The following is an 8,653-nucleotide window of genomic DNA, read 5'->3' as shown; positions in this document are numbered from 1 at the left end:
AGAGTTCTTACTTCAAAGCAATTGCACCGCTTTCTGGCCCTTGCTTACCTACACCAACCTTCTTTCATTGCACTTCCTGTTCTGTTTTTTACCTTCCAGCATTTGTTATACCTTGGGAAACAATGGATTCACTACTTTCTCCAGATTTTTGCAGACATATCGTCTCTACCTGGGGCATTCTATTTCCCTAGCTAATTCTTCATGTTGCCGCTTAGATGTCCCCTCTCCAAGAATTAGGGTCAGGGGACTCTCGGGACTGTCCTGTTTTTGCAGTTGGGTTATTCCTGAGACTTTTCTACATGTTATTGCTTCTTTCCCTATAGCCACAGAGGTGGGTACATTGTTTCCTTCCCTGTAGGTTTCCTTCCCTTGTAGGTATAAAGTAGATACAGATGCAGATACAGATTGGCAATTGGGGATCACAGCACCAAAAGATATGGGCTACTTCATGTACATGAGATAATTTCTGAGTAACAACAAGGGGTCATGACCATAATTTCTGAGTTACAACAAGAAAGGAAACAAAATCATGAAGCATTCGTTAAATTCATCTTGCTTTACACCATAAAAATTTTTGTTTGCTTGCCGGTTACTTCTATCACAGTCTAAAAGAAGCCTGCCCAAACAGAAAGAAAAGTTTGCAACTGGATTTATCACTGCCAATTATCCTGGATACAAAGTAGAGGGCGGGTCATCTATCCTGTGGAAGGAACAGTAAAGTAGAGACCAGGTTGTGGTCAAAGAGTTTCACCTGGACAAATCTTGCTCCATCCCATTTTTCCAAGATCTAGGCAAGACAAGGGAAATGGGGATGCTTTCATCTTAGTTAGACCTTTGAAATTTTGTAAGAAGAGAGCCTCATGAGCAAAGAATTGAAAAACTAATGGGGTAATAACTTATTATGCCTAATGGTACCTTGAGAAGAAAATAAAAGGTGTGTTGATGGGGGTGGGGGAGCGGAGGCTGAACTGATAGGTTACTGTCCCTTGGTGTTCTGAACCTTTTCCTGACTGCTTTACAGAAAGAAGCAATTAATGAATGCACAGCTGGCAAGAATAACTTGCCCTTAGAGTAAGATTATCCTTAAAATAGTCGGTTTTGCTAATCCTACATAAATAGCTTTAGGGCTCCTTCTCTAGCCCCACAGACCTGGTGTTCCTCCTCCCAGAGTTCCCTTTATCCCCTCACCCACCACCAGACTAAAAGCATCTTCATGGCATGAGCTATGTTTTATTTACATTGGTGTGGCTGATTCTGAGAACTCATAAGAATGTGACCTGTGATTCAGACCCATACTCAAGAGAGGTTCTGACCACCAGTTTTGTTCAGAACAGTTTCCCAAGATTAACCAATTATCAGCTTTGTTCTTGCAAGTCAGTTGGCTGAAGTAAATGATCCTGTGTTCTATCCAATTGTTATTTTCTGGTGAGAAGCCAATCCCTTTGGAAGTCCACCTGTCTCAGGTATCCAAAAAAGGACCTGGGAGCAAATCCCACGCTTGACACTTGGGAAAGTCGCTTATCCTCTGTGCCTCAGTTGCTCATCTGTAACATGGGGATAATAATAGTGTATCTCCTATAAACTGCTTTCAAGGAATTAAAAGTAGTACATGTAATCTTTTGGCCATGGCAAACCTACATGAGTATTTGCTATCATGACAATGATAATGATGACACTGATTAGGACTTCATTAATAATGCTATACCTGTTCATTCTTAGGCTGTGCAGATGAGCTGGGTAACATTACAGCAGAATAAGGAAAGCATATGAGCCCAATACATATCTGGTACCCAGTGCAGACTTAAGCATAATGAGCATCCTTTGGGCAGGTTGACAGGATGTTTCTGTTTCCTTGTTTGCGTTTCCTTCTCCCTTGTCTTTGAGTGTTTCTATCAGCTGGTGATTTGGAATGCACAAACATTTCCTATTGACAGAAAATTCAGAGAAAGTGCAATCTTACAGCTTAGATATTAGTTCAGTTGCTCTGAGTCTTGGTAGTGTGATTGATGGGAGTTTTATTACAAATGTAAAAATCTGCATTCCCTTCCTCCCATGTTGGCACATCAATGTTTTAGTCTCACACAACACATCTCAGTACCTTGAAGACAATAGACTCTAATGTCCTGGATAGCTCTGCATCAAAGCCAGTCAATGCGCCATCGGCTTAGATGACAGAATGACTGGGTCAATGACACTCACACACCCACCACCTGGTAAAGACAACAACCCTCCCAAAGCTAGAGATGGAGAGTATTTGCTAATATACCATTAATTCCGCCAACATTTATTAGATTCAGGTAGCAGCGAGACTTAAGCCAGCACAGTGCCAGGCACATGGATGAGTATATATTCAATTCTTCTTAAGTGAGTGAATGGGTGACTAAATGAATGAAAGTCTATATATTGTGAAGTTGCTGAGGAATCCATAATGCTTCCTCATTTGGAAATGGAATTTTTAAAAAGCAATCAAATCTGAAAGAAATTAGCTAGAAGTGATGAATATGTGGCAAAAGCCCAAAGATGTTAGTCCAGCTGCTGCAATATGACTAATGCACAAACCCAGGGGAGTGGATACTGGCTCGGCTGCCAAAAAAAAAAAAAAAAAAATTGAAAATCTAAAAACAGACTTAATTTCAAGGAGAGAGTATTTGACCATGAACCATAGGCACAAGCTGGATATTACAGATGGGTAGCCTTTGCTTCAGCCTTTGTCCTTCCAAAACTTGATGTTATTCTACTCAGTGGCAACTGGATTATAAAAGGATTTAGGAGCTGAGGAACTTATGAAGAGCTTCCAATCTAGGGAAGGAGAGAGAAATGGATTCTAGGCTCATGCTTAGATCCTGGTGGTGCCTCACTACTCTATCCCCAGTAGCTAGCTGAGTGCCTGGCACACAGTACATGCTCAAAAACTAGTTGAGTGCATGAAGGATGATATCTATAAAATGTGCTATCTATCTCCATTACAATATTGTATGTTATTTGCTTTACTGTGAAAGTAAAACATAGTGAATACTGTATATCTAGTATATCAGCATTACTTTCAAGATTCCAATAGATAACATTTAGTACATAACCTATAATAAGAGGTACCATCATTCAGAAGAGAAACACTTGTGGGGGAAGTCAGAAGAAAGAGAAATGCCTTCAAACCTAGGGAAATTGGGAAGGGAGGTGGGAAATTACGAAAGAGGGGGCATCAAAGGTGGGACTGGAAGCAGAGGCAGAGCTGAACATTGTACAATCCAAGCTGAGGGAAGAGTAGGAGAAAATGTGCAGCAAAACAAAATGATAGAACAGTGTTTTTCCAAGTGTATCCTAAAAACATCTTTGCACAAAATCACCTGGAGATAACCAACCCTTAGCCTACTAGATCAGAGTCTGTTGACAGGGCTCATGAATCTGAAACTCTAAAAGACCCTGTAAGTTATTCTTACATGCTATATTTTTGGGGAACCATTTATAAGAAGCATGCTGCCGGGCACGGTGGCTTATGACTATAATCCCAGCACTCTGGGAAGCTGCAGTGAGTGGATCCCCTGAGGTCAGGAGTTCGAGACCAGCCTGACCAACATGGAGAAACCCCATCTCTAGTAAAAGTGCAAAATTAGCCATTTGCGGTGGTACATGCCTGTAATCCCAGCTACTCGGGAGGCTGAGGCAGGAGAATCACTTGAACCGTGGAGGCGGAGGTTGCGGTGAGCCAAGATCGTGCCATTGCATTCCAGTCTGGGCAACAAGAGTGAAACTTGGTCTCAAAAAAAGAAAGAAAAGAAAAGAAAGAAAAGAAGCGCTCACCTCACTATTTAATTTCATCCTCTTAACTATTCAGGGAGGTAGACACGATTGTTCCCATTTGATGGCGGGTTTATTGAAGCTCATGGAAGTGAAGTGATTTATTCAAGGTCACCCAGCCTGTAGGTCAAAGAGCTGTGATTTAAACACAAAACACCAGTCATCAAACCTTTACTCTTTTCCCACTACCCTCTCTGCATACAAGGCTGCAGGACAGGCTATAGGAAGGGAAGCTGCAGATGATGACTTTGAAAGAGTACATTCTGATGATAATAGTAGTGGAGATCGATAAAGACAATGATAGTGTTTTATATCTTTAAAAAGAAAGAAAGAACACACTACTCCAGCTGTGGCAGACTTTATCAGGAGGCCCTGATTAATGAGCAAAGCTCTAACTTGGGTTACCTAACAGATGCCTGTTATATCACCAGATTTTCATCTCAGCGATACACTGCTATAGTTTGCTTGGGCAGCAGTGTCAGTTCTGCCCCAAGTTTGATCAGGCTCATCTTTGTTTTTCAATAAAAAGGTCAGTAACCACATGCATCCAGTGGAGCAACTAGTGATCAGAAAATGAGGCCGAAGCAGCCGTTAAATAGTCATGGGGAGGCAGCTCAGGAGGGGCTGTGAATTCTGGGGTTGGACATTTCATTTGTGGAATGGTAGTCCTGGATCTTCCTCAGGGTGCCTGGTTGATAAGAAATGTTGGCTAATAGAGGAAAAAAAAACCAAAAGTAGAAGTAAATTTGTTTAGTCATACAGAGCTTCTTTCCTCATTCAATCACCAAAAAGGGATTGTTGATCTGATTGGTCAGGCCAGAGAAATACTATCTGGGCAAGGTTTTCACTGGACTATGGTTGGGAATCAATTTCTCTCACTCTCCTCGTGTTCCTCCTCTCCTGCACTAAGGCCAAAGGTACAAGGTCATGGGTTCAGCTGACCAAGGGACTGCCAGCATCCCTCACTGTTCCAAAGCCCCACCTACCTCCCAAAGATACCTGGCCACCTAAAAAGCTCATTAAAAGGAGACTACATCATAAGCTTTGGCAAAACAGAGGTCTGCCTCATTCCCTCACATCCTTCAGTTCCCAATTCAAATGCCAACTTCTGAAAGGTGTCTTTGACCACCTACCAGGAATATCATGACTCATCCCATCTCCTTAGAATTTCCACATGATCCCTCCCTCTTACCCTCCTTTCTTCATTACTCTTAGTGACGCCCAGTATTACATCATCTACTTATTTGTTCTTTTGTTTACTGCCTGTCTCTTTCCACTAGACTGTAAGCTTCTTGTAGTTAGAAATCTTTCCCCTCCATTTCCCCAACATCCAGGACTGTGCCTGTTTTGTCATAGGCATTGCATAAATATTTGTTGAATGAAAGGACAATGTATGAGCACAAATGCATACTCTATCCCAGAGAAGTCATTTAATTCTAACTGCCTTTGCTTGTGAAGCCACCTAAAAATAAAACTTTTTAAAATCTATCACCAGCATTTTTCTCATCATGCAAACATTTTGATGTGGTTTATTGGTCTCTCTGTTTCTGTTTGAGGTTCCCCTTCAGCACACCTCACACCCCTCTCTGCCTTGCATCTGTGCATCATACATTCCTTCAGACGGATGATAGTACCTGCTTTTCCCCACTCTCATGTCCTGCCATGTCACCCTCTCAGCCTGAAACACTCTCTTGCCTCATTCTTCATTTGGTTAATTCCTAAGCATCCTTCCACATCCACTTAAACATCATTTCCTGGGGCTATCTTTACTAAATTCTCAGGCTCAGCTAGCTCCCTTCCACAGCAGCCTGCATTTCAACCTTCTGTTACATCTAAACCTTTGAACATGTGTTCAGTGTTTGTTTTCCCCTTGAATTCCAAGTCTGTGAACTCCACGAAGGTGGGAATGGGTCTTTCTTCCTGACTGCTGACTTCTCAACATTTAGCACAGTATGTGGGAAAGAATCAGTGCCTTATATATATATTGCCTTTGTGAATGAATGCGTGCATGATTAGCAGAGCCCAGGAGTTATCTCCCACTGGAATTACCTCCAAATACAGGATAAACTCAGATAAATCCTCATTCTCGAAATGCTGTGTGGGAATGAATGATTTTGGGTCTCAGTGTTGCCAACAGATTCTCACTCACTTCTGGTTATTCTCCAAGTCCAGCCTCTTATGAGCAGATTAAGTCTTTTTCTTGTCATCAAAGACCCCTGGCCCTGACTCCAGGAGCTGAGGCCGTTACAAAGCCCATGCCCGAAATGGCAAAACGTTAGAGACCTGGCTCTTTTGCAAATGTATTATTCAAGCCCCTAGCTAAGAAACAACACTTCTGTTTCTGGAGGTGAAAAATTTGCAACTAACTCAGCACCCAGAATGCTAGCAAAATTTGAAGCAATCTAGAGAATTGTGCTGAAATTGCAAAGCCTGGAGGCCAAGGGGAAGAGGCCGTGCTAGCTTCATATTAATAGAGAACCCCAGAGCTGGTCTGAAGGCCACTGGGGAAAAAGATAGAGGGGCTGAGTAGGGAAGAAAAACACATGGAGACTTTTATTGCTTTTGTTGAGTTCTAATTACAAAAATCATAAACACACACAGAACTCTCCCGTAATTAACTGCCCAGAGAAAACAACTTTTAACATTTAGCTGCATGCCCTTTTGGTGCTTAAAAAGAGGGGCTTGAAAGCTATGCTTATTATTTAATAGCCAGCCTTCACTGAAAAATGCAGCACAGTCATATTCCAATGAGAGGCAGAATTGGCACTGGTTGAGAACATGGACTTTGTAATCAGACAGACCTGCATCTCACTCTTACTGATCTCTATACTAAGTCAGCAAATTTTGACAGGATGTTTAGCCCTAAATTCCTCATCTATAAACTGAGGACAAAAGTGGAATTGCTCTCTGTGTCAAGAGGATTAAATGAAGTAAAATATGATCATTATTAATGCTGAGCTTGGTGCACAATAGATGTTCACGTAGCTATCGCTATTGTTGGCATAATAATATATAATATTGGTACAACATTAGCAATCATTGTTTTCTTTCCAGCTTTTATTTTAGGTTCAGGAGGTCCATAAGCAGATTTGTGTGTTATATGGGTAAATTGCGTGTCACAGCAGTTTGGTGTACGGATGATTTTGTCACCCAGGTAATAAGCGTAGTACCTGATAGATAGTTTTTTAATTTTCATCCTTCTCCCACCCTACATCCTCATGTAGGCACTGGTGTCTATTGTCACCATTTTCAGGACCATATATATTCAATGTTTGGCTCCCACTTATATGAGAACATGTGGTATTTGGTTTTGTGTACCTGCATTGATTCACCTAGGATAATGGCCTCCAGCTCCATCCCGTGTTGTTGCAAAGGACATGGTCTCATTCTTTTTTATAGCTGCATAGCATTCAATTATGTATATGTACCACATTTCCTTTATCCAGTCCTCTGTTGATGGGCATTTATGTTGATTTTATGTCTTTGCTATTGTGGATAGTGCTGTGATGAACATACGCATACATGTGTCTTTATGGTAGAACAATTTATATTCTTTTGGGTATATACACACCAATGGGATTTCTGGGCCAAATAGTAGTCTTGTTTTAAGTTCTTTGAGAAATCTCCAAATTGCTTTCCATAGTAGCTGAACTAATTTACATTCCCACCAGCAGTGTAGAAGTATTCCCTTTTCTTAGCAACCTCACCAGCATCTGTTATTATTATTTTTTTTAGTTTTGAGTAATGGCCATTCTGACTGGTGTGAGATGGTATCTCATTGTGGTTTTGATTTGCGTTTCTCAAATAATTAGTGATATTGAGAACTTTTTTTCATATAAAAAATTGTTGGTTGTGTGTACATCTCCTTTTGAAAAGTGTCTGTTTATGTCCTTAGTCTACTTTTTAGTGGGAGTTGTTTGCTTTTTGCTTGTTAATATGTTTAGATTCCTTATATGTATGGGTATTAGACCTTTGTCAGATGCATAGCTTGCAAATATTTTCTCCCATTTTGTAGGTTTTCTGTTTACTCTGTTGATAGTTTCTTTTGCTGTGCAGAAGCTCTTCAGTTTAATTAGATCCCATTTGTCAATTTTTGTTTTTGTTGCAATTGCTTTCGGCATCTTCATCTTGAAATCTTTGCCAGGGCCTATGTCCAGAATGTTATTTTCTAGGTTTTGTTCTAGGGTCTTTATAATTATAGGTTTTATATTTTAAGTATTTAATCCACCTTGAGTTGATTTTTGTATATGGTGAAATGAAGGGGTCCAATTTTAATCTCCTGCATATGACTAGCCTGTTATCCCAGCACCATTTATTGAGTAGGGAGTCCTTACCCCACTGCTTATTTTTGTTAACTTTGTTGAAGATAAACATGGTTGTAGGTGTATGACTTTATTTCTGGGTTCTCTATTTTGCTCCATTGGTGTATGTATCTGTTTTTGTACCAGTATCATGCTGTTTTGGTTATTGTAGCCTTGTGGTATAATTTGAACTTGGATAATGTGACGCCTCCAGCTTTGTTCATTTTACTTAAGATCGCATTGACTATTTGGGTCCTTTTTCAGTTCAATATGAATTTTATAATAGTTTTTTCTGATTCTGTGAAAAATGTCATTCATTGTTTGATATGAGTAGCATTGGATCTGTAAATTGCTTTGGCCACTATGGTCATTTTAACAATATTGGTTCTTCCTATCCATGCACATGGAATGTTTTTCCATTTGTGTCATCTCTGATTTCTTCAGCAGTGTTTTTTAATTCTTGTTGCAGAGATCTTTAACCTTCCTGGTTAGCTGTATTCCTATGTTTTCTCTCTCTCTCTCTCTCTCTCTCTCTCTCTCTCTCTCTCTCTCTCTCT

This window comes from Cebus imitator, unplaced genomic scaffold (assembly GCF_001604975.1).
Source record: "Cebus imitator isolate Cc_AM_T3 unplaced genomic scaffold, Cebus_imitator-1.0 Scaffold59, whole genome shotgun sequence".
In the NCBI taxonomy this organism is placed as follows: domain Eukaryota; kingdom Metazoa; phylum Chordata; class Mammalia; order Primates; family Cebidae; genus Cebus; species Cebus imitator.
Note: the sequence above shows the minus strand (reverse complement) of the source record.